General features: G+C 45.2%; 1 protein-coding gene and 1 long non-coding RNA gene across 2 annotated transcripts in view; both read right to left on the bottom strand.

Moving 5' to 3' along the window:
- SERGEF (secretion regulating guanine nucleotide exchange factor) overlaps positions 1-23,782 on the bottom strand; it is a 234,728-nt gene that overhangs the window by 32,710 nt on the left and 178,236 nt on the right.
- On the bottom strand, positions 8,336-22,839 carry LOC128776170 (uncharacterized). Its single transcript, XR_008421187.1, has 3 exons — positions 19,154-22,839; positions 12,957-13,074; positions 8,336-8,573 (listed from the first exon to the last, which is right to left on the bottom strand). It is a non-coding gene; the product is annotated as an uncharacterized LOC128776170 (long non-coding RNA).

Here is a 23,782-nt window from a genome sequence, read left to right as displayed (position 1 = left end):
CAGTGATTTTTCTAAAAGGCTAACTAACCAATCTAATATTGTTACTTCTCTCCTACAAACCCTTCCCTGGTTCCCCTGCCTACGGTGATCTTAAACGCACTGGCACGGCATTCAGGCCTGGCCCTACCCCGCTCTTATCTCCTTTTCTGGTCTTTCCCCTCCCCTACCCCACACCTTAGTCCTCACCACCTGGATTCTGTGCCTTTTAACCTACTGTTCTCTACCAGCAATGCCCGCTCTCCAAATGAGGCAAAGATCAAACTCGTCTTCGAAGGCCTAGCCCAAATATCCCCTCTACCCCCCTGGATTTCTCCAGGCAGCTTGTCTAGCTTTCCTCAATGCTTCTGTAGAACCCAAACACTGCTCTGTAAAGCACTGTTCACCCACAATCTGACTGGTCATTTTATACCTGTCTCCCATGCTATAGCAGTGCTGGCCAACATATCTGAGTATGAAGATTCCTTTTCAATACCAGAGAACTTCAGGATCTTTCCATATACACTGATTAAAGCAACATTTAATAACAAAAAGTCACTATGGATTCAGTAAAGCTTTTAAACTTAACCGTATCTGAGTCAATATGATACCATCTATGTGTATTTGAAAACAGTGCTACTTGTAGGTGTACGTAGGGATTTGGGGGCTTTGTTCATACTCTGGATTCTAAGTGCCAGAGTCTACAGTTTGAGAGCTACTGCTCTGGCCCAGAAAGTGGGCCTTTTGAAGCAATGGAAGTAACATTTACTGACTCTATTATATTTTGGGCTTTTTAATCTCCTTTAAATCTCAAAGAAAAAAAATCCATATTTTTCCACATAAGAAAACACAGGCTTGGTGGGGCGCCTGGGTGGCTCAGTCAGTTGAGCATATGACCTCGGCTCAAATAATGATCTCATGGTTCATGTGTTCGAGCTCAGGCTCTGTGCTGACAGCTCAGAGCCTGGAGCCCGCTTGAGATCCTGTATCTCCCTCTCTTTCTGCCCCTGTCCCACTTCTGCTCTGTCTCTCAAAAATAAATGTTAAAAAAATTTTTTTTACAAGAAAACACAGGCTTGGAAAGGTAAAGTATACCTCATCCAAGGTCACACAGTGAAAGAGAGGCAGAGTGGGATTTGGCTTTCTATGCTTTTCTATTTGGCCACTCTGCCTCCAGGGTAAGGACCACAAGGTTCAGGAAATGTCGGGGGAACAGCTGACACAAACCAGAGAGCCCTTCCCTAGACATTCTCAGGCCCCCCAGCTTGTACCAGAGTCTCTGGCCAGGTTTCCCCAGCTGCAGGTGAGCACAGGGGCCCCTCAGACGTCAAAGAACCAGAGAAGGAACTATGCAAAACTGACATGGCAAAGCACGGCCACTTCTCCTTTAGGTGTTATTTCCCTTATTTACTACATACCCCACCCTGACCCTGCTTCTAGGCCCCCTCTCTTCACTAGCAGCCCCCACCCCACTCTCCCTTCCCTCTCCCAAACTTCCTGTCCATTTCCACAGCAGCCTGCTTACAGCTAACACTTGACTGGTTCCCACCAGATCTTCATGCTGGTAAAGCCAAGTGTGGTTTTCCCACGGCCACTGGTGTTTTCAACCAAAGGACAGATGCCTCAAAATCTAGTTGGTCAGGAGCTATGGGAGGAAAAGAATGGGCTTCAAAGTCAACAATTCCTGGTATCTATCCCTGATTCTGCTACTTCCTTTTTGAATGCCCTTGGGTAAAGCACTTAATTTCTTTGAGCCTTAATGTCCTCATGTGAAAAACGGGAATACAACCTACCTCACAGGGTGAATATCCAAAGGCTACACAATCTTGCACTGTGTGGTGGGTTGAACAATGACCCTCCAAAAGATATATCCATATCTTAACTCGCCCCCCTACCCAGAACCTGTGAATGTGACTTTATTTGGAAAAAGAGTCTTTACAGATGTGATTAAGGATCGTAAGACAAGAAAATGGTCCTGGATTATCTATATGGACCCTAAGCACCATCACAAATATCCTTTTAAGAGAAAGGCAGAGGGGCTTCTGACATACAGAGAAAAGAGGAGAAGGCAATGTGACCTTGGAGGCAAAACCTGGGATGATGTGGCCACAAGTCAAGGAATGCCAGAAGCCATCCCAAGGTGAAAGAAGCAAAGAACCCGTTCTCCCCTACAGTCTTTGCAGATGTAACCATGTAACTAAGTTAAGGGCCTTGAGATGAGATCATCTGGGATATCCAGGTGGGCTCTAAATCCAATGACAGATGTCCTTATGAGAGTCAGATAGGAGACACAGGCACACAGGAGAAGGCAATGTGAAGACAGAGGCAGAGACTGGGGTTCTGCAGCCACAAGTCCAAAACACCTGGAGCCACCAGAAGATGGAAAAGGCAAGGACGGTTTCTTTCCTAGAGCCTCTGGAGGGAGCATGGCCCTGCCATCACCTTGTTTTCAGACAGAACTGGGAGAGAATGAATCTGTTGTAAGCCCCTCTGTGGTACTTTATTACTGCAGTCCTGGGAAACGAACACACACTATCTCCCTAACGTATCACATATGACCCCTTATCTCCTGCTTTGTGTCTTATACATGCGTACAGAACACACGTATAAGAATGCAGGCTCCAGGGTGCCTTGGTGGCTCAGTCGGTTAAGTGTCCAGCTCTTGGTTTCAGCTCAGGTTATGATCTCATGGCTTTGTGGGTTCAAGCCCCATACTGGGCTCTGTGCTGATGGCATGGAGCCTGCTTGGGATTCTCTCTCTCTCTGCCCCTCCCCCACTCACACTGTCTCTGTCTCTCTCAAAATAAATAAATAAATAAACTAAAAAAAAAAAGAATGCAGGCTTTTGGGGAGTGGAACTTTGTCTAATGACAAAGGGTCACTATTGCAACCCTAATGATCAGCATGGTGTCAGGTACATGGTAGAGGCTCAATACATTTCTTTGAATAAATGAATGAACTGTAGTTCTCAGAGGGCAGGGCTGTATGTGATTTACTTCTGCATCCTCAGCACCCAAAGTACAGTCACATGCTCTATACATGTGGAACTACCTCCTTCTTTCATATATTCTAGCACAGAAGGGGCAACTCTCTGAAAAAGGGGCAAATCTTATCATGCTGGCACCCAGAAATAAGCTTACAAGCTCTAAAGAGTCCTTAAGTCATTTCTAGACCTTGTTTCCAAATTCCTTCTAAACAGAAGCCTTGGAAAGAGCTCATGACTGCAGAATCCTGGGGATGATATTGTTTAATTAAACAGAGACTCAAGTCACCAGCCTCTGGCTCGGGTTGGGCCTCTGGGACCTGAGCAGGCAACATTTCATCATTAGGAGGAAAAGAGATGACAAACTCTTTCCTGAAAGAACCCAGCAGGCAGTCAGATTACTGGATGTGGATAAATAAAACCATTATTTCCAAATACATATCCCAGGCAGCACTAAATGCATTCTCCATATCACAGGCAATACTAAATTTAGAACTGGCGGTTTGAATCATATGCTGATTCCTGAAGAGAAATACTAAATTCAAGGGGGGGTGGGTAGAAATCAAGTGAAATACGAAAATAAAAAAGCAGTCTTAGTCCCTCAGAGCAAGCTGTCAAGAGAAGTGAGGGGGATGTTTCCTGTACAGAAGCCTGGCTATAAAGGCACTCCAGAGGGGTGAGGGCAGGGCCCCGCTGGGTGCCACAGCACAGCAGCCTCTGGGGAAGCCTCTGGAGTGCCTCCCTGTGCAGAAATACAGGGGCAGGAGGGGAATCTGCACGCTGAGCAGTACTGTGGGCACGCCGTTTCCAAAGTGCTGCCACACACTGTCGCCCTGAAGCCTCTTCTCCATCCTGCAGTGAGGGTGCCGTCTCCCCCATCCTATAGTCGAACTGAGGCCAGAGTGGTGAAGTGACACGCCCAACTCATATAAGCCAGGGAGCAGGAGAGCAGGGACTTATTTTAATCAAGTTTTAATTTTAGAATAGTGTGAGATTTACAGAGAAGTTGAAAAGATAGCATAGCTCCCAAATGCCTCTCCTCCAATAGGGGGGTCTTCTTATTGTTAACATCTTACGTTAACAGTGGCCAATCTGTCACAATGAAGGGCCACCGTTATTAACTAAATGATACGCTCTGCTTAGATTTCGTGAGTTTTCCCCTACTGACTTCTGCTCCAGGACGCCATCTAGGACACCACATTACGTTCAGCTCTTGTGTCTCCTTAGGCTCCTCGGGTCTGTTACGGTGCTTCCAATTTTCCCTGTGCTTGCTGGCCTTGACCGCTTTAGAGGTACTAGCCAGGTATTTTGTGGAATGCTCCTCAGTGTGTTTTTTTTCTGACGTTTTACTCATGGTTAGGCTGGGATTCACAGAGGTGAAGTGCCCTCCTCATCGTGTCGTATACCAGGAACATAATATCAACCAACACAGTTTATCACTGATGCTGCTAACTTTGATGATCTGGCCTCGAAATGTTTGCTGGGTTTCTTCACTGTAAAGTTCTGTGCCCTTCCACTGCCCCTCCCCGGCGCTCCCAGCCTCAACTCTTTGGAAGTAAGTCACTGAGCAGAGCCCACACCTGGGGAATGGGAAGTTAAGTTCCAGCTCCTTAATGGGGGAGTATCTACATGAATTGTGTGGAATTATTCTATATGGGGGGAGCAGGAATTTAAATTCTGGTCCATGTGACATACCATCTAAAATATGTCCCTTTGCTTTCCTCTCTCATTGCATCCTGTTTTTTCCTTGACAGTATTTCTCACAATTTGCAATTATACATTTGTCAATGTTTTATGTATTTATCAATTTGTTGCCTAATGTCTGCTGCTCCTGTGTCCCCAGGTTAGCAGGCATCATGAGTTCAGGGACAGTTTTGCTCATTGCTATATCCCTAGGGTCAAGCAGAATGCTTGACACTTAGTAGGTACCCAATAAATACTTGCAAAAATCCTGGTACTATGGCAACAAGATGATGCCATCCCTGCCCTGAGGCAGGCACACATGAAAAACTTATTACAGAAATTTTCAAACATACACAAAAGTAGAGACAATATCCTACATAACTTAATTGCAAGAAGCTCAGAATGGATATTAAAATAGACACACAGGCAAAGTGCACAGGAATCTAGGATAGGAAGCACTCTATGTCACCTCAGGTGTTTTCAGGAGGAGGAGTTTGGGTGGGTCTGAAAGGATGGATAAGATACTGGGGTGTCAAAGGGCACAGGGTGTAGTTCAGGCAGAGGGAAATAGTAAGGCAGGTGAGTGCAGGCATACTCAGGGAACGGGGCTGGGGACAAAGTGCTGGTGAATGGGGAAGAAAAGGTTGGCAGGGTGGCTGAGAACAAACTGAGTGGTTCCCTCCAGCCAAGCAGGGGCTGAGGTTACTCTGCAGACAACAAGAGCCATCTCCACATGGTACTGGTGGCGGTTCACAGGCTCTGAGGAGCAGGACTGTTGTGTGAGAAGGTCCTTTCCAGATTTCTCATTCCCCAAAGTGCTCATGCTTCTCAAGGCAGAGACTACCGGTTATCTACTCAAGAGCCATTGTCCCCAGATTTCACTCAGGGAAGATATGCGTCCAGCTAAAAGACTAATTTCCCAGCCTTCTTTACGATTAGGTGTGGCTATGTAGCTAGGTTCTGGCCAATGAGTTGTGGGGGACATGGCTGGGTATCACCTCAGGGATAGTACCCTAATAGGGCCACTTTCTGTCCTTTCTCCCTCTACCTGCATCCTGCCTGACTAGGGATGTGACAGCCAGAACCCTAGCAGCTATCTTGGACCATGAGAAAACCTTGGAGAAGAAAGCCTGCATGAAGTGAAATAGAGAGATAGAAAGAACTCGGGCCCCTGATACTCACACAGCTACTACATCAGCCTTGGACTAAATATCACCAGTCTTCTCATATGTGAGTATATCAGTTTCCTCAGTCTGCCATAACAAAATAGCATAGACTGGGTGGCTCAAAGAAGAGAAATGTATCTTCTCACATTTCTGGAAGCTAGAAGTCCAAAATCAAGATGCTGTCAGGGTTGGTTTCTGGTGAACCCTCTCTTCCTGGCTTGCAGAATGCCTTTCCATTGCACCCACATGAAGGGAGAGTGATCTCTGGTGTCTCTTCCTCTTCTAGAAGGACACCTGTCCTATTAGATGAAGACATGAAGACGCCATCCTTATGACCTCACTTAACCTTTATCATCCTCTTATGGGCCCTATCTCCAAATATATCATATTGGGGGTAAGGGCTTCAACCTATGAATTTTGGGCACACGCCATTCAAGTCCATAATGGTGAGAGAAAACTGACTTCTGTTTAAGTCATTTCTATTTCTGGTGTCTGTTACTTGCAGGCACACACAGTTCCTTGCTGGTAGACCTCCAAAGTCTAAGGAAGTCTAAAGCTTCCACCTTGATAAGATTGGGAGTTGGAGGTCCAAACAAAAGTGCCAAAGATGCCACGCTTTAAGTTATTTTGAATGCTGATTCAGTAATAGCTTTCATTTTTTCAACTTAAAGACATTTATTCAGCAACTACCACATTCCAGATATTGGGCTATGTACTGGGGACACTATGATAAACAAACATGGTCCCTGACCTCTAAGCACTTAGAATCTTTACTGACTGTCTTACTCTAAGCTTATCACTTCCCAAAGGGCAATTCCTATAATATACTAAGTAGAAGAGAGATGGAAATTTAAAACCTTGACAAGGAGGAATATCCAAATATGCCAGCCCTGGTAATTCATATACATGCTGTGTGTGCCTAAGCATTCAAATTGACTTTGAGTTTCTTAGGAGCCATGATGAAGAGCAAAGCAGAGTGATGTGGCCTTGTTTTCTGAAAAAAGAATGAATCCTAGTCACTCACGGAAGTTAAATGCAAGCATTTTCTTTTCTGAACCAACTCCACCCAGTGCTTCTGGGTGACTTAAATATCCTGGAAAGCACCCTTTTCTGACCAAAACCACAATGACTGCTCTAAATTCCATACACAATTCATTAATTCTTAGATACTCATCCAATAAAGCCAGAGAGTTCCATGCTCTGTACACGTTTCAGTTTCTTTTTCTAGAGCAGAGAGTTTATTGAGTGATCACTTCAAAATGGTGCAAAGACTTGGGACCGGTAAATCCAGAAAGCTCTGGACATTAGGTACATGTCTTTATGAAGAAATAGCAAGAAGAAAGTAATCCAGAGAAAGGCCAGGGCAGGTGGAAAAATGAAATGCTGAGAATGAAGTCAATATGACTCACCCATAGAGTTCCTTTCTTGGTATACCACAACAGGTGGCCTCTTATAAGAGAAAGAGTATGGGTTTGAATCCCCACTCTGCTACTCTGCTACTTATAGGCTTGGTCATTTTGGGAGTGTTAACATCTCAGAGCAGTAGTTTCCTCATGTAAAATGAAGATGATATCTATCTATTGTGGGGACTAAATACCAAAACATGATACATAATGTCTCTGGCACAGCACAATAACAGTAACAACAGCCTACATATAAAGGTCTTATCTGTGCCAGGCACTGTATTATACCAACTCAACACAAATTCTTTCATTTAATCTTCACCATGAGGTAGATGCTATTGAAGAATTTAAAAACTGTTGGTTTCTCCCCAAAGCTATGCCAAGCCGCATCCTTGGATATTTTTAGAAGAAATGTACCAGTCCTTGGAAGGCTCTTTGCAGATCCATCCTATGCAAAGCAGCTGTATTGACATCTTTTTTGTAACCATCTGCAATCCCCAAAGTTTGCTGCAAATGGCACAGACCTTTAACTCCCAGGCTCCCCAGTGGGAGTTTGCAGAACTCGAAGAAAACCCTACCAAAAGGCCCCTTCCAACCCCTATTGAATGGGAAGAAAGACACTGAAGAACCTGGAGCATGTTACTGAAAAGAGAATGACCAGGCTGGGAAAAGCGGGGAATAGGGAGTTATCATTTAATGCGTAGAGTTTCAGTATGGGAAGATGACAAAGTTCCGGAGAGGGGTGGAGATGGTTGCACAACAATGTCATGTGCTTAATGCCACTGAAGTGTACAGTGAAAATGATTAAAATGGTAAATCCTATTATGTGTACTTAACCACAATAACAGTTGTAATAGTGGTAGTAGTGGTAAATATAAAAACCAGGGTAGTGAGTGGTTTAAAACCTATATATGATGGAAATCACAGGAAAGAACCCAGGTATTCTTAAGCGTAAGTTTAAAAACCTCCGGTTTTCAGAATAATGATATTACCCACTACTAGTCAAGCACATCATATATGTAGGCACTTTCTCTGCGTTGTCTTTATTCTCCAGTAGGGCTCTTCAAGGCATTTCTTTTTAAAAAAAAAAAACAAAAAACAAACTTTTTTAACATTTTTTTTATTTTTGAGACAGGGAGAGACAGAGCATGAACAGGGGAGGGTCAGAGAGAGGGAGACACAGAATCTGAAACAGGCTCCAGGCTCTGAGCTGTCAGCACAGAGCCCGACGTGGGGCTCGAACTCACGGACCGTGAGATCATGACCTGAGCCGAAGTCGGCTGCTTAACCGACTGAGCCACCCAGGCGCCCCAAGGCATTTCTTACTTGGAGAGATCAGGTGACTAGTCCAGGATCACACAACTAGAAAGTAGTAGAAATGGAATATGAGCCAAACCAGTTCAAAATACCATGTCCTTCTATACCATGCTGCCTCTCACTCACATATTAAGTAGCTACCTGGATTTTAAAATGCTGATAAGGGGCACCAGGGTGGGTTAGTCAGTTAAGCGCCTGACTTCAGCTCAGGTCATGATCTCATGGTTTGTGAGTTCAAACCCACGTCGGGTTCCATGCTGACAGCTCAGAGCCTGGAGCCCGCTTCGGATTCTGTGTCTCCCTCTCTCTCTGCCCTCCCCTGCTCGCGCTCTGTCTCTCTCTCTCAAAAATAAATAAACTTTAAAAAAATATTTAAATTGATTTCTTTTAATCTTATTATTCCAAATTGGGGTGTAGGAAGGTCAGATGCTCATCTTCTTGAAGGCTGCCTGCACTGCCAGGGCATGAAGGTGAATCCAACCCTACTGAATGGGTGCCCTGTACTCCAGGGGTAACCATTCCAGTAAGAGGAAACTAGAAGACCTTTGAGATTAGCAGCAGTGGAAATACAGGTTGATGCTACCAGGGAACGGTATCAGGACCCATGGACCACAGCCAGCTCTCATGGCTGGGAGGAGGCCAGCAGCGAGCAGAGAACACCAAGCAAGCTCCAGATACAGCAAGAGCTACTGAAAGCATCTCCCCCCAACCCTCCTCAGTGTAGTCACCACATCCCAGAAGAGACGAAGAGAAGAGGAAGGAGAAGAGGAAGGAGAAGAGGAAGGAGTAGAGGAAGGAGTAGAAACAAGTGAGAGGTTCTGAAGGTTATGGGTTCAGTTCAAATCCCAGCCCATTGTCCCATTGGCAAAAGCAAACTCGTAGTCCCTCTGAAGCCAGAATATAATCTCATGACTGCCTGTGTTTCTTCAGAAGTCCCTTGGCATCACCTTCTATTTCTCAGTGACCTCCCTCCTGCCACTGAATCTTGCTCTCTATGGACAAATGGATTTGGGATATGGTCCTCAGGTCTAAGTCAGTATCATAAGCACCCAGGTAACAAAGGTCTTAAGGCAGAGTCAAGGGATGAGTGGCAGGGAAATGGGTTTTCTGTAATGCCAGCTGTTGATCAGAGATTCCTAGGCACTAACTCTGCTTTTTCCCACTGGCCAAAATGTAGACTTGCTGACCCTGAGTTTGCTTCCAAGAGCAGGAGAGCTGTGTGCAGGAGAGGTGTTTGTAAACATTCTCTTAAAACAGAGAAACTATTGTTAAGCTCTTCAGGAATGATGAGCCAAGCCTTGAGTAAAAAAAGATCTGTAATGCAGCAAGAAGTGGCTGTTTCTTGGATGCAGTAGGGCCTACTCTGCACAGACAGCATCACTAGCAGCTGCACGCTCCATTAGGGAACCAGGGGCCAGCGAAGGCAAGGTGGAGATACTCCGCATCTACTCCTGTTCTGCCTGGCCTCCTCCTTACTCCCAGTACATACCTGTGTCCTTGGGTTATTAAGTCAGGAACTCCATATAATCCTATAAATGGTGTGTGTGTGTGTGTGTGTGTGTGTGTGTGTGTGTGTGTGTGTGTGTGTTTCATACCCACAGACTCTCACTGCACTGCCTTTCTCCCGTTCTCTTTCAAGCAATCTCCTCATTCAGCTGATCTGTTGTACTCATTTGTAATTGGGACCCATTCATATGAGCTACACAGGCTGCCCTGTATCGGCAGCAGGAGCCACTTCCCGAGAAGGACCCCTGGAATACTGAGTGGGGCCGTGGCTGACCAGCCCTGCTACACGGATCTAGCTGGAGTCGCTGGGCTCCACTCCACAACGGCACTTGGCTGTCGCCTGCTCACTTTGAGTGGAGGATCCGGCACTTATTTTAGGTCCTTATAAATAATACATTTTGTCATCTTGATTCTTCAAGGCCTTCTTTAAGCTATTTTTTCCTCTTTGGGAAAACCTCTTTTACTCTATGAGACACAGTTGTTCATAAATCATGAGGAGTTCCAAGTGACCGAAACTTGAATTCCTGACTTTGGAAAGAGTAGGAAGCCACCAAACCTGACTAGTCAAGGAAGAAGCTGGCTTTATACAGGAATTGGATCTTACTCTAAGGATAAAAAAAAGTGCTCACAGCATCTCTGGTTCCTTGACCTCTGACACAGGAAGTCCTAGTATCAGACCTTAATATCACCTTCAACTTCTGCTAAGAGTCCCTACAGGTTGGTTACACTGAGGAAAATGCGAAGATTTCTTACCATCTGTAAAATGGAGACAAGGCTACCTGTAATGCACACTTGTCCAAGTGCCTGGCATACAGTCAAAGCTCCCTTAGACTTTCATTGTTCCCTACAGCTCTCAAGAAGATGCACTTGTACTTTGAAAAACTGTCATTGTTCCCCCTCTTCACTGACCATGAACCACTAAAGTGCTCTTTAATTAATGTGACACAAAGAAGCCCAGCTGTACAGCAGACAGCACTGAGCTTAGAATTGAACAGAGCAGGGCTTGAATCCTGGCTCTGCTACTTGTTATGTGATCTTGGGTAAGTTCCTCAATCTCTGAACTTTACTGTCTTAATCGATGGGGATAAATCACTATTTTCATGGTTTTTAAAAAAACTTTAATGTCAAATGAGTTGCCAGGGAATCTTGTTAAAAATACAGATTCTCGGGGTGCCTGGGTGGCTCTGTCAGTTAAGCATCTGACTTCGGCTCAGGTCTGATCTCACCATTCATGAGTTCAAGCCCTGCATTGGGCTCTGTGCTGACAGCTCAGAGCCTGGAGCCCACTTCGGATTCTGTGTCTCCCTCTCTCTCTGACTCTCCCCCACTCACACTCTGTCTCTCTCAAAAATAAATAAAACATTACAAAAATTAAAAAAAAAAAAGTACAGATTCTGACCCAGCAGATCTCAGCTCGAGCCTGAGGTTCTGCATTTCTAATTAGTGCCAGCCAAGGACTTGGCCAATGGTTTGTGGATCGCTTTTTGAGTAGAAAGGATATACATGGTCAGGGTACTTGGTGAAGGGCTATGTCAGTTTAAGTTCTGATTCCTTACCCAGTGTTGTTCTACCTTAACACACAAAGAACGTCATTTTACAACTGAACTTAGACTATGTGTTAATCCTTGATTCTTTACAGGTAAGCCAAATAGTGATTATTTATCTAGTAAAATAACACAGGCTAGGGAAAACCACTTGTCATCAATCCTCTTCCCCACCAAAACCAACTAACCAACAAAGCACAACCCCTCTCCTATCAGCTGGCTGATGTAAAAGGCAAATTTACAAACAAACAAATCTCCCATAGAGCTTAAAATCACTTCAGGTGAAAACTTAGGGGGTAACAACGTAAACTGCACCCCTCCACACACAAAAAAGGCATTTTTTTTAAACCAAAGTGTTTATGACTAAACTGAAGTCTTGACTTAGAGTGAAGGCAGGTTTTGGGAGGGGGAAGGAGGAAGTGACAAAGACCACTGGGTCCCTGAGACTGGTTTGATGGAGGAGGAAGGGAGGAAACTGATGAGAGAATTTGATGGAATGAAAGAAGGAAGCCAGTGGCAAGGACTGTGAAAGATGTTTTCCTTCTTGGAAAAACCACACTTGTGTTCAACATACGGCTCCAGGGTCACCTCCTTGGTGACACGTTCCCTGACAGCTGGTTCTACTATTGTTGCCAAAGCACTAACAACCGCCTCTCTAACCCACCCCCAGAGCTGGTGCTTATCATACTGTACTGAATGCTCATTTCCATATTGATCTCCAACCCTTTGAGGTCAGGGACCATGTCTTATTTATCTCCATATTCCCAGCCTGGCGCAGTACACTGACACATATTAGGTACCCAGTGAATGATGCTGATTGAGTGCATGAGGTGGAAGATATTGAGGAGAAAGTTTAATGACCTCACTTCAAGGTTTATCTTTCCTGGAGGTATTCATTTACATATTCATTCTCTTGGTAAACATATATGCTCCAAGTGTCAACACTCAGACCTTTTAGCAGTTTTCAGTATATTTTTGTTTGAGAAATGTTTTAAACTTTCTTGACCCCAAGACTGCCAGCTTGGTAATATGTATATATAGTAATTATACATATTCATACACACATATATTAGTTTTATATACATATATATGTATATATATAAAGTTTTTAGCATTTTCCAAAGTGCTCCTCTATTTTCATAGTAACTGAATACATAATTTCCCCATTTTCAAACAAGGAAACTGAAGCCCAGAAAAATAATTAAGTGATCTAAGGCAGAGTCTCAAACTTTAGGTACATATGAATTACGTGGGGGCACTTGTCAAAAAATAGTCCTGACCTCCTGCCCCCAGAGATTCTGATTCAGGAGGTATAAGACAGAGCCCAGGAATCTGCATTGTAATGCTCCCCAGGTTCTGAGGCACAGGGTATACAGACCTGGGGCCAGGCCCCCAGATGACGACTGCTCAGCCTGGTGCCTTCCTCGGGCCGGGTGCCTGGCATATCATGGGGCTCAGTCTCTGTTGGAGGTTGTTTCAGGGCTTTGGTTCCAAGCCTAGAGTCACGGGATGAGAGGCAAGTCATACGGATTGCACCTTCACGGGGCCTGGCAGGAAACCTAAAACCAGAGACACTCGGACAATGATGGCAGTTCTCATATCCCATGCATAAAACCGGAAAGCCAGGCTGGTAGCTGAGAAGTGGATCACATTCCTGAAGACTTAAGACCTGAAAGGCCAGGTTCTAGAAAAGGACAGAGGGACTTAAAAAAAAAAAAAAAAAAAAAAAGGAGAAAAAGAAAAAAGGCAAAGGGAAGAAAAAAAATTACAAAAAGGCTCGACTTAGGAAATACTGAATGCGTGTGACATATTTATTTTGGATTTGTACCCTTTCTTTCCCACTTCAAGGTAGCTTAACGAAAGGAATCCAATTGGACAATCCAGTAAAGAGCAGCAACCAAAGAAAGTACAAGTAGACATCTTCCTCTGGTCTGCCTTCCACGTTCACACCCTGCTGATTGGACCCCTGCCTTGCCTCTCCCATCAGCCCTTCCCCATCACCCATGGCCACGGCCCTAATTAAAGACTTCGGGTGTTACCTTTCTTCTGAACTTTATATAAATGCTTCCCAAGGCTCTCCATTTAGCCCTTCCTTTTCCCTCAATCTACCTCCACTAGAAAGACTCATTAATCTCCCCAGAGCATGGGATCTCATCCTGGAGTGTAAAAGACCACTGTATCTGAATTCAGAAGATCTGGTTCTAGCCCTAGCTCCATCTCCAGCTCCATCATGGATTACTGTCTGACCTTGGGTTACTAACTTCCCTTTTTGAGATTCAGTCTTTATGTGTGCGACAGAGGGCTGCCTGGCTCATCTCAAAAGTCCTTTCCAATAAAATCCTATTAGTGACATCTTATGGCCTGTAGAATTAAATATATTAATTACCTCACCCTGGAACATTTAAGGAAGCCCTCTGTGATCTGGCTTTACCATGGACTGAATGTTTTTGTCCCCCCAGAATTCATATATTAAAACTTTAATCCCCATTGTATGGAAACCAATTTGACAATAAATTTCATTAAAAAAAAAAAAAACTCTAATCCCCAGTGTGATGATTTTTGCAGGTGGGGTCTGTGGGAGGTGACTAGGTCATCAGGGTAGAGCCCTCATGATGGACTTGGGGTCCTTATAAGAAGAAACACAAGGATGGAGCGCCTGGGTGGCTCAGCTGGTTAAGCGTTGACTTTGGCTGAGGTCATGATCTCACAGTTAGTGAGTTTGAGCCTCACCATGATCTTGCAGTTAGTGAGTTTGGGCCCCATGTCAGTGTCAGGCTCTGTGCTGACAGCTCGGAGCCTGGAGCCTGCTTCATATTCTGTCTCCTTTTCTCTCTGCCCCTCCCCTGCTCACACTCTGTCTTTCTCTGTCTCTCAAAAATAAGCATTAAAAAAAAGAAGAAGAAGAAGAAGAAGAAATGCAGGGGCATCTGGGAGGCTCAGTTGGTTAAGTGCCCAACTCTTGATTTCGGCTCAGGTCATGATCTCACAGTTCGGGAGATCAAGCCCTGCATCGGGATCTGTGCTGACAGCGAGAAGCTGTTTAGGGTTCTCTCTGCCCCTCCTGTGCATGTTCGTTCTCTCTCTCTCTCTCTCTCTCTCTCTCAAAATAAATAAACATTAAAAAAAAGAGAGACACAAAAGAAAGCTTTGCTTCCTCTTTTTCTGCTGTCCGCCATGTGAGGATATGGCAGGAAGACGGCCATCTGTGAAGCAGAAGGAGGGCTCTCACCAAGAACCTGACCATGCTGGCACTCTGATCTTGAATTTCTAGCCTCAAGAACCATAAGAGATAAAGGTTTTTTTTAAGCCACCCAATCTAGGCTATCTTGTTAAAGCAGTTTGAACTGACTTAGGCCCCACTTTTTGGAAATCCATAATTCCCTTTATGTTCCCTTTGTTGGAGTCAAACTGAAGTATTCCCAGTTTTCTAAACATGCCTGAAGTTTTCTGCTTCCTCAGCGCTGTTGACATTATTTTAGAAAGCCTACTACACCTGTTTCAATGTGGATGATCCCTACATTTTTCAAGGTCCAAATCACACAGATCTCTTTCAGGTTTTCCTTTTATGCCCCAGCCCAAAAGCAAACTCTCTCCTCTGACTGCTGGTCCTTCATCTGGCCCTCTCTCACAGCTGGTATTACAGCTCTTCCTGGGTCCGGCTCACACAGCCTTCTGCCCTCCTTGAGGGCAGGGCCTTGCGAGTCTGCTCCCCACTTAGCACAGGGCCCTGCACAGTGAAGGGTTTGACAAGTCATTGTTGGGTAAATGTCAGAAAGCAGATGCTCCCATTGTAGTTAGATCCTGAATTTCAGTGGCAGTCAAAGCAATAAGGGCCACACAGGCAAACAGTTTCCAATCTTAAAAAAGAAAGAATAGAAATCCTTACTAAAGTCAACAACTTTTTCTTGAAAGCAACTCCAAGGATGTGAGCCATAGAAAGGGCCACCAAGCTTGGCAAGGCAGCATACCCGTTGCTCATAAAAACCAAGGGCTGAACACCTGAGATAATTTTTCCCTGCCAACAACAGCTTGGGCTAAGATACTCAATTTGGTGGCAGCAGGCTGACTGGGAGATCCAGGCGGCCACTGAGCACAACCTCACGGCCATGGTGGCTCCGTGAATTCTCAGCTCTACACAGTGTGGTAAAAGGCAGACTTCTTGCCTAAATGATGTAGCCGAAAGGATTTCTCTCTCTGACTTCCCCTAGCCCTGGATCTGGCCTGTCCCAGCTTATCCTCTTCCCAGCTAAGGTCACAGTCAAGTACGTATATGTTTTATTTCCATGTCTAGACTGTCAGTTTCTGCCTGGAAGGATCCTGTTCATCTTGTATCTTGTTCATCCTCCTATCTCCCACATGCCCAGCACAAAGCCCTGCTCATAGCAGATGTCAATAAATGTTCTTTAGATGGATGCTCAAATTTAGATCAAATTGACTCAAATCCCAATTAAAATTCCCAGTCAGGAAGACAAGATTTAATTCATGTTTTTTTTTCCTACAAAAGGGACAATCTTGCTGTTTAACATAACCTAATACATTTTCTTCACATCTCAGAAACAGACACAGGTTCTGTTTTTAGAAGGCATATCTGAGATGTTGTAAAGTAGTGCTTAATTTTGATATTTTATTCTGATTGTATTTGTGGCACATCAGAAATATGAGTGATGATTCGGCTTGCTCTGAACCATTCTATGCATCATCCTCGTACCCTAGGACAGCACAATAAAGGGCCGTGGAGACCGACCAGGTCATTACATAGCTGACAAAATTGAGGTGCAGGAGCTGGGCTTAGAATCCACGTTTGATTGGCTGGTAGGTTGCTTATTTTCTTTTCCCTATTCATTGACTCAGGACCTGTGCTAGGTGCCAGGGATATGGAACCAGCATAGACAATCACAGCCATGACTGAGTTATGAGACTAATGGTCACTTCCTGGTTCCTTGGCCCAGGACATTTTATTTTCTTCAAAGGAGCTATCTGGCCTCTTTAAGACAGCTTCCTAGGGAAAGGACCACTGTCAGTTGAACAACAAAGCGTTCCATTTGCTGGAGCGCTGCACTTTCCTATAGGTCAAGGGCATCCATTCAAGGGTTAGTGGACTAGAATTCCTTGCAAGCCTAGTACTTTCTGCCTCAGCACTGCCCCCTTGGAATTCATACAACCATGGCCACACTCAGAAATATCTTCCTTCAGACTAGATTGTTACTTCTCCCTCTAGGGTCCTCCACCATGTCTTACACAAGGTAGCCAACCTATGCTTGCAGCTGATGAGACAACTGTAAAAGGTAGTTTTGGGTCCTAAACACTTTCCTCTTTAAACTCATATACAGATGCATCTTCTTTTGGGAATGGTGGGTAGGCCTCCTCCTCTGCCAGTTCTGGCCGACTAGAAGTGGCTGCCTGGGATCCTGTGTTCAGAGCGTTGCTGAGGCTGCATCCAGATACAGTAGGAAATGGGGACTTGATGGATTGGAGGTCTATCGGGGAGCTATTTGCTTTCTACCAACTACACCTGGCTTTAAGGATTAAGTCCAACACTGTCAACATGGCATACAAGACCCTTCATAGTGCAGTCAATAACCTTAGGCACCAGCCTATACCTCTGCCCTGCACACTCTATACCCTAGCCACACAGAGGTGCTTTCTATTTCTTGAATACACCCCTCTCCTTCCAGATTCCGGGCCTTTGCAAATGCTATTCCTTTTTTTCTGGAATGCTCTTCTTCTTACCACCCCTACACCCCACCCCACCTTGTTTTAGTAGAGAATAATTAGGTATTTATGTTCATAAACTGAGTTGTTCCTGGCCATTAGTTGTATTATTTTGACTATTTGTAATTACTTTTTTATTGAAGTATAGTTGTCTCCTTAGCCTCTTTTAATGCCAAGTTTCTTTATGAAGCCTTCCCTTACTTACCCTATAAAAAGTTAACCTTCTCCTTCATGTTCCCACACCCCCTTGTTTGTCCTCTTTGCCATTATACAGACTGAGATTTGTCTATTTATATTTCTATCTCTCCCAAGAGGGGAGGCCCTAAAGAGCAGAGCCCTATCTTATTCACCAAAAGTAGAACACCAGCCACAGATAAGGCCCTTGCTACAGGACTACTGAATGGATGAGTTCTTTGAAAATGTCTCCCTTTTTCACTTCTCCAAGATGTCTTTCCGAGATACAAGAAGTAGCTTCTGCCTACAGTCTCCCAAACTTGCAGAGGCGCATGCCAGCAGTCAGGTCTGTTACCTGTCAAGTCTACCTGCTGCCAGATGGCCTCCCCCTGCCCCCAGTTTAGGAGCTGAAACTAGGTATCACTTTGATCTACACTAATCGGGTATTGAGTAGATTGGGCAGAATGGATTACCTCATCTAATCCTTCCTCATACCCTGTTGCCCTAACTTCAACATAACCACAAATTTATCTGCTTCTGCTTCCACTGTCATAAACCTCATCCAGGCCACTGTCAGCTCTCCTGGGCTATTATAACAGCATCTTTTTTTTTTTTTTTAATGTTTATTTATTTTTGAGAGAGAGAGACAGAGCACGAGCAGGGGAGGGGGAGAGAGAGGGAGACACAGAATCTGAAGCAGGCTCCGGCTTCCGGGCGGTCAGCACAGAGCCCGGCACAGGGCTAGAACCCACGAACTGTGAGATAATGACCTGAGCCGAAGTCGGACGCTCAACCAACTGAGCCACCCAGGTGCCCCTATAACAGCATCTTAATTGGTATCTCTGCTTCCCAGTTCACGTTTTACAACCCATTCTCCACTTAGCCACCTCAGTTTTCTTTAAGATCACACTACTCCCTTGCTTAAAGCCCTTCAATGACTTCCCACTGATTCTAGAAAAAAACCCCAAACTCCTCTGTGGCCTCCAGGGCCCAGCATGATCTAGGTCGTGCTCTATGACCTCATGCCTCCTCCCTCTGGCGCACCGTGTCCCAGCCATCCTGATCTCCATTTTACTCCTCGAATGGCCAGGCCCTATCCACCTCTGGGTCTTTATTTTCATTGCTCCCTCAGCCTGGAATGCTCTTGCCCTGGCTTTTCATTTGAGATCTCAGCTCAAAATATCACCTCCTCAAGGACTCTTTCCCTGACTATCCTATCCAACGTGCGTAACATATCTTCTAGTTACTCTCCACCCCAGAGCTCTATTTATTCCGTTCATGGCACTTTAAACCTAAAATCTTCCTACTGACTTATTTATGTTTTTGTTATAAACAAAACACTCTTACACTAGAATGTGAGCTCCATGGAAGACAGACCTGCCTCCTTCACTGCCATAGCTACTATCTAATACGGGGTCTGGCCAAAAGTAGGTGCTGAATAAATAAATATTTATTGGAAGTCAAATGACTACATTTCTGAGGATCCCCAAAGATAGGTCTCCTATTTTTCCCCCTGACCTACTGCATATTCCTCTTAAACATTAAATTATGATAAGCTGTAGAACATGATGCTAGATGTCAGGAGACCTGTATTTGAGGTCACTTCCATGTGTGACCCCTTGTGAAACAACATAACAACCTGAAAGATCCAGGCAGGATGCCAAAATAAGGAAAACAACCTGTATTTACCTTAGAGAAAGTCAGGACGGGGGAGAGCCCTGCGGCTGGAGAGGCCAGAGTAGGCTTTAGCGTTCCAGAACACAGCCCTGGAGCAAATGTCAGGGGTGTGGTGCAGCATGCCAGGGAAGGATGGTGTTTCCTGAACTGGCATAAGACTAAACAGGCGGTATCTGACAGGGAGCTCAGATCAGACACTGGAAGTAGCTTCTGGGGGTTGGCGAAGTGTGATGAAGAAAGCTAGGGAGAGGACTTCAGAATGACCTCAGCTTCTAAATGCATTAAATGAAATGCAGTGGAAAGACCACTGGATTAGCCTCAGAGGGGGAACTAGAGAAAGCAAAGCAGCACTGATCACACACCTCCTCCACGGCAGGTTCTGAGCTAGGCAGTGCACCCGCATGATCTCATTCAGTCCTCACAATTGCCCTCCCAGGGAGGTACCAACATTCTCATTTTATAGAGAAACTGAGGCTCAGACAAGTTACTTTAGCTCTCTGAATTTCAGGTTGCTTATCAGTAAAATGGGTGATAATAAAACCTACCTCACAAGTCTAGTGTGAGGATGCAGGGAGACGTGGTGGAGGGCACCTACACTGTACCAGGTGCTCTGTAAATGTTACTGTTAATATTAATAACCACTTATAATATTAATCACTAGCTTGTGCAAGGTCACACAGCTCACGAACATCATAGCTGAGATGCAAACGCTAGATGGTGTTTTCACTGTCAGGCTGCCCCTTAGAAAACCAGGATTTGAAACACAGCTTTGCCCATAATTAGCTGTGTGACCTCAGACAAACTACTGCACCTTGCAAGAGCCACGCTCTCTTAATCTGAATACAGGGGCCAAGAACGCCACCCCATGGAGCCTACAGGGATGCCAGGGGAGAAAATAACTGATGAACATAACTCTGCCTTGTGTGTGCAGTTGGGAACCATGATCTCTGTGATGGGTACCCGAAACAGGGACAAGCATCTTCAGGTTGGCATGATTCAAGTATGTTATGTGGTGACATACGAAGCCAGAGTGATGCCTGGGGTGCCAAGGATTTTTCAGGCAGCAAATCGCCTAGAGTTTACAGTGACTGCACCAGCTCCATTCAAAGACTAGTCTACAGCTTGTTACTGTTCCCCTGGAAGATAAAAGGAGTGTGAACTCCCTAAAACACCATCAGAAACATGCTGCAGGACTGTATCCAAAACATTAGGAAAATAACTCCTCATAAAATCAGCTTTAGGAGAGAGCTGGCATGATAAAGGGACACAGCCAGAATTCTTAAGGGGTCAAACTGCAAGCAATGTGCCACCTTCGGCACCGGGCAGGATTTTCTTTAATGAAGACTGAGTGAATTCTTCAGGGAAACTTAAGCCAGGTGGGCTAACTGCTTGCTGAGCGGGTGTCTCCTCAGGCAGAAACAGGACAGTATGTCCCAGCCCACCCCAGGCTGCCAGTGAGCTGACGCATGGCCTGCATATGTGTTCTGGGAGCAACAAACGTTCTGAGCCGAGCATGGAGATCCAGGCCATGTGCACACGCCACAGAGCTGACAGCTGATCAGCGGCCCCACAGGCTTCTCCTCCTTTTACATCCTGGGGTGCTGGCTGCTAGGCTTAACTCATTTGACCCTGGGACATACACAACTCTGCAAGGTACGACGGACCTGGTTTGGCAGGCTGGGAGAAGGACACGCAGAGAGCATCTCGCCCAAATCACACAGTTAGAAGAGTCGTGGAGCTGGGATTTAGCTGAGGTGCTTCTGACCTCAAGGACTCTTCAGGTCCTTGACAGACTTACTTGTGAAGATGAAAGGCAAAGCCAAGAACCAGAGAACCTCAGAGATGCAATTCTCAGCCTACCATCCCACCCCTGGGAAGCAGTCTCTCTGTCCCACCTGACACATGGTCAGCCCTCTGCAGGAACATCTCCCCTAACAGGGGCTCACCATCTGCTCCAGTTGTAAGAAGTTTTTTGTTCCACTGACACAAAGAATGTCAGCTTTCCTTGAGTGTCTGACTTGGCATAGTTCTTCCCCTCCCTCACTGCACATTAAATACACTAGAGGATTTTTAAAAGGACACCATGCCCCACTTCATGATGGTAATCACTCATGTAGCTCATGGGTTTAGATTTTCACAAGGCAAACATGTTCTTAGAGCATGTATCTATTCCACTCGGGTATTCATAACTCCAATCACGCGGTGCCAAGGCCAGATGAGTCATTCCTCTGCTCCCCTCCCCCATAACCGCCCTGCTCGCTGGTTGAACTTCCTCGACCATTCCATGGGAGGACACAAAGCCTGCTTTGCCACTTCTCTCCCCTCACAGGGACACAAAGAGATGCTCTCAGACAATAAACCGGAACACATGGCACAGGCGTGGGCTGGGTGGTAGGGCTCAGACTGCCCAGCTGAGGCCCATTCAAAGTGAAAAACTGGCATTGATATAGTTACTGTCTAGGGAGTCTGCAAAAGACAGGAGGCCCAGATACAGACCTGGGGCTTGTAGCTGCAGAGGGAGCCCCCGACAAACCAACTCTCTGAACTCAAGGACATGCCCCCTTGATAAGAGTCAGCAGCTCAGCATCCTGGAGATTTAGCATTCAGAGAAAGGGCAGCTTCCTGCTGGCATCTTTATGATCACAAGAACAGCAGTGCCAAATGGGTTCTGGGGATGTCACTTCCCAAAGAACCAGGGGTCCTTTCTGACTTGGCATTGTGCCTGCCACATCATAGATATGTATTAATAGCAAATATTTTAATAATAAATGAATAAAGAAATGAATAAAAGGACACACATCAAACACGAGTATTTCACCCAGAGATCTGGGAAGAAAGCACCTCAAACAACATGCATCAATATCTGAATTATTTCCCCTGAAAAAGCAGACTCTCCCCAGACTGTTCATCGGTCAGACATTGTAGGCTGAATTCTGTCATGTGTCCCTTTTCAGGATATTCTGGTAAGGAAACAGAACCACGAGGGGTGGGGAGCAAACCTGAGTCCTCAGACCAACTGGACTAAAACAAGCCTGACCCCCAAAGAGGCTGGATCTGGGTCAGACTGTCCAAAGGCATCCCGAGGCCATTGTGTTCTACCGTTGACGGCCCTGGGCATGGAACATTTACACTTGGATGCATAAAAGGCAGCTCAAGTGCGGTGTGTTCAAATTCTCAAATCAATATTTTTCTACTCAAACCAGGTTTCCTTCCACCTTTTTTGTTTTTTAAGCTTAGAATGTCAGGAAGCCTGGTGGTTACTCTTTATACCCTTCCCTCATAGCTACAGCCAAGCGATCATCAAGTCCTGCAATTTACCTTCTAAATATCTCAACCCCCCTCATTGCCTCACCTCTGCTATCACTACTCTAGCTCTACCCAGTATTATTTCTCACTGGGACAGATGCAGAGCTTCCTCTGAACTGGTCTCCCCACAACTACTCTTGCACCCTCCAACCCATTCTCAAGACCACTGCCGAAAACATCTCTTGTAGGGGCACCTGGGTGGCTCAGTCAGTTAAGCATCCGACTTGATTTTGGCTCAGGTCACGATCTCACGGTTGGTGAGATTGCGCCACATGTTGGGCTCCGTGCTGAGTGTGGAGCCTGCTTAAGATTCCTTCTCTCCCTCTCTCTCTCCCTATCTCTCTGCCACTCCCCCACTCACAGGTGCTTGCTTTTACTCTCCTTCAAAATAAATAAACAACAACAACAAAAGATCTCTTGCAAATACCAAATCAGTTATCTCTCTATCCACAGGTGCAACACATGTATTTTGTTCCATATGCTCCGATGGTCCCAATGCTGTTAGAATAAAGAGAAAAAAAAAAAAATCCTTAACAAGGCCCTAATTTCCCTGTCCAGGCTCTTCTCTTATACTCTTCCCCACTCTCCACACTCAAGTCATATTGAGCCTTTCCATTCTCTGAAGCACTAAGCTGCCTCTCACCTTAGGGGCCATACTGGTACATAATGCCTAGAAAGCTTTCCCTCTACCCCACCCACTCCCTTCACCTAAAAAACTCCTAAAGACCCTTCAGATCTTAGCTCCTCAGCAAATAGGTCAGGATCCCTATTATATGCTCTCATGGCAGATTGTCCCTTTCTCTCATAGCACCTATCCTAGTTTGTAATTTTACATGACTGGCACAATTATTTTAATACACCATGCATGTGGTATTCATGTAGTCCTCCTAGTACTATGGGGTATACATTATTAATTCTATTTGGCTGATAAAGAAACTGAGACTCAGAGGGGGCTGGCTAAAACACAGTGGGGCTAGGATTTACACCTCAGTCTGACTCTAAAGTCTACAGGCTTAATTACAACCTGCTGCCCAGTAAAATGGAGCTAATCATACCTACTCACAGTGATGTCATGAAAATTCAAGCACAGTAGGCACTGGGTAAGGGGTGGCTGTCATGATTAGTGTGGTGCTGGAGGCACTGTGGGGTGGGAGAGGGTGATCATTTACCATTTTGCCCAGAAGAGAGCTAATTTGGCTGCCTTTCTGGGGCTGAAACAGTTGGACTTGGTTTGAAAAAAGAGACTTTTATGAAAAGCAGCATGCTGTGGCAGTTCCAACACAGAGTATATGGAGAGGGGAGCTGATGTGTTAACAAAACCAACCCTAAGATCTC

This window comes from Panthera pardus, unplaced genomic scaffold (assembly GCF_024362965.1).
Source record: "Panthera pardus isolate Hobbes unplaced genomic scaffold, ASM2436296v1 HiC_scaffold_12, whole genome shotgun sequence".
Classification (NCBI taxonomy): Eukaryota; Metazoa; Chordata; class Mammalia; order Carnivora; family Felidae; genus Panthera; species Panthera pardus.
Note: the sequence above shows the minus strand (reverse complement) of the source record. Positions and strands in the feature narration are given on the sequence as shown.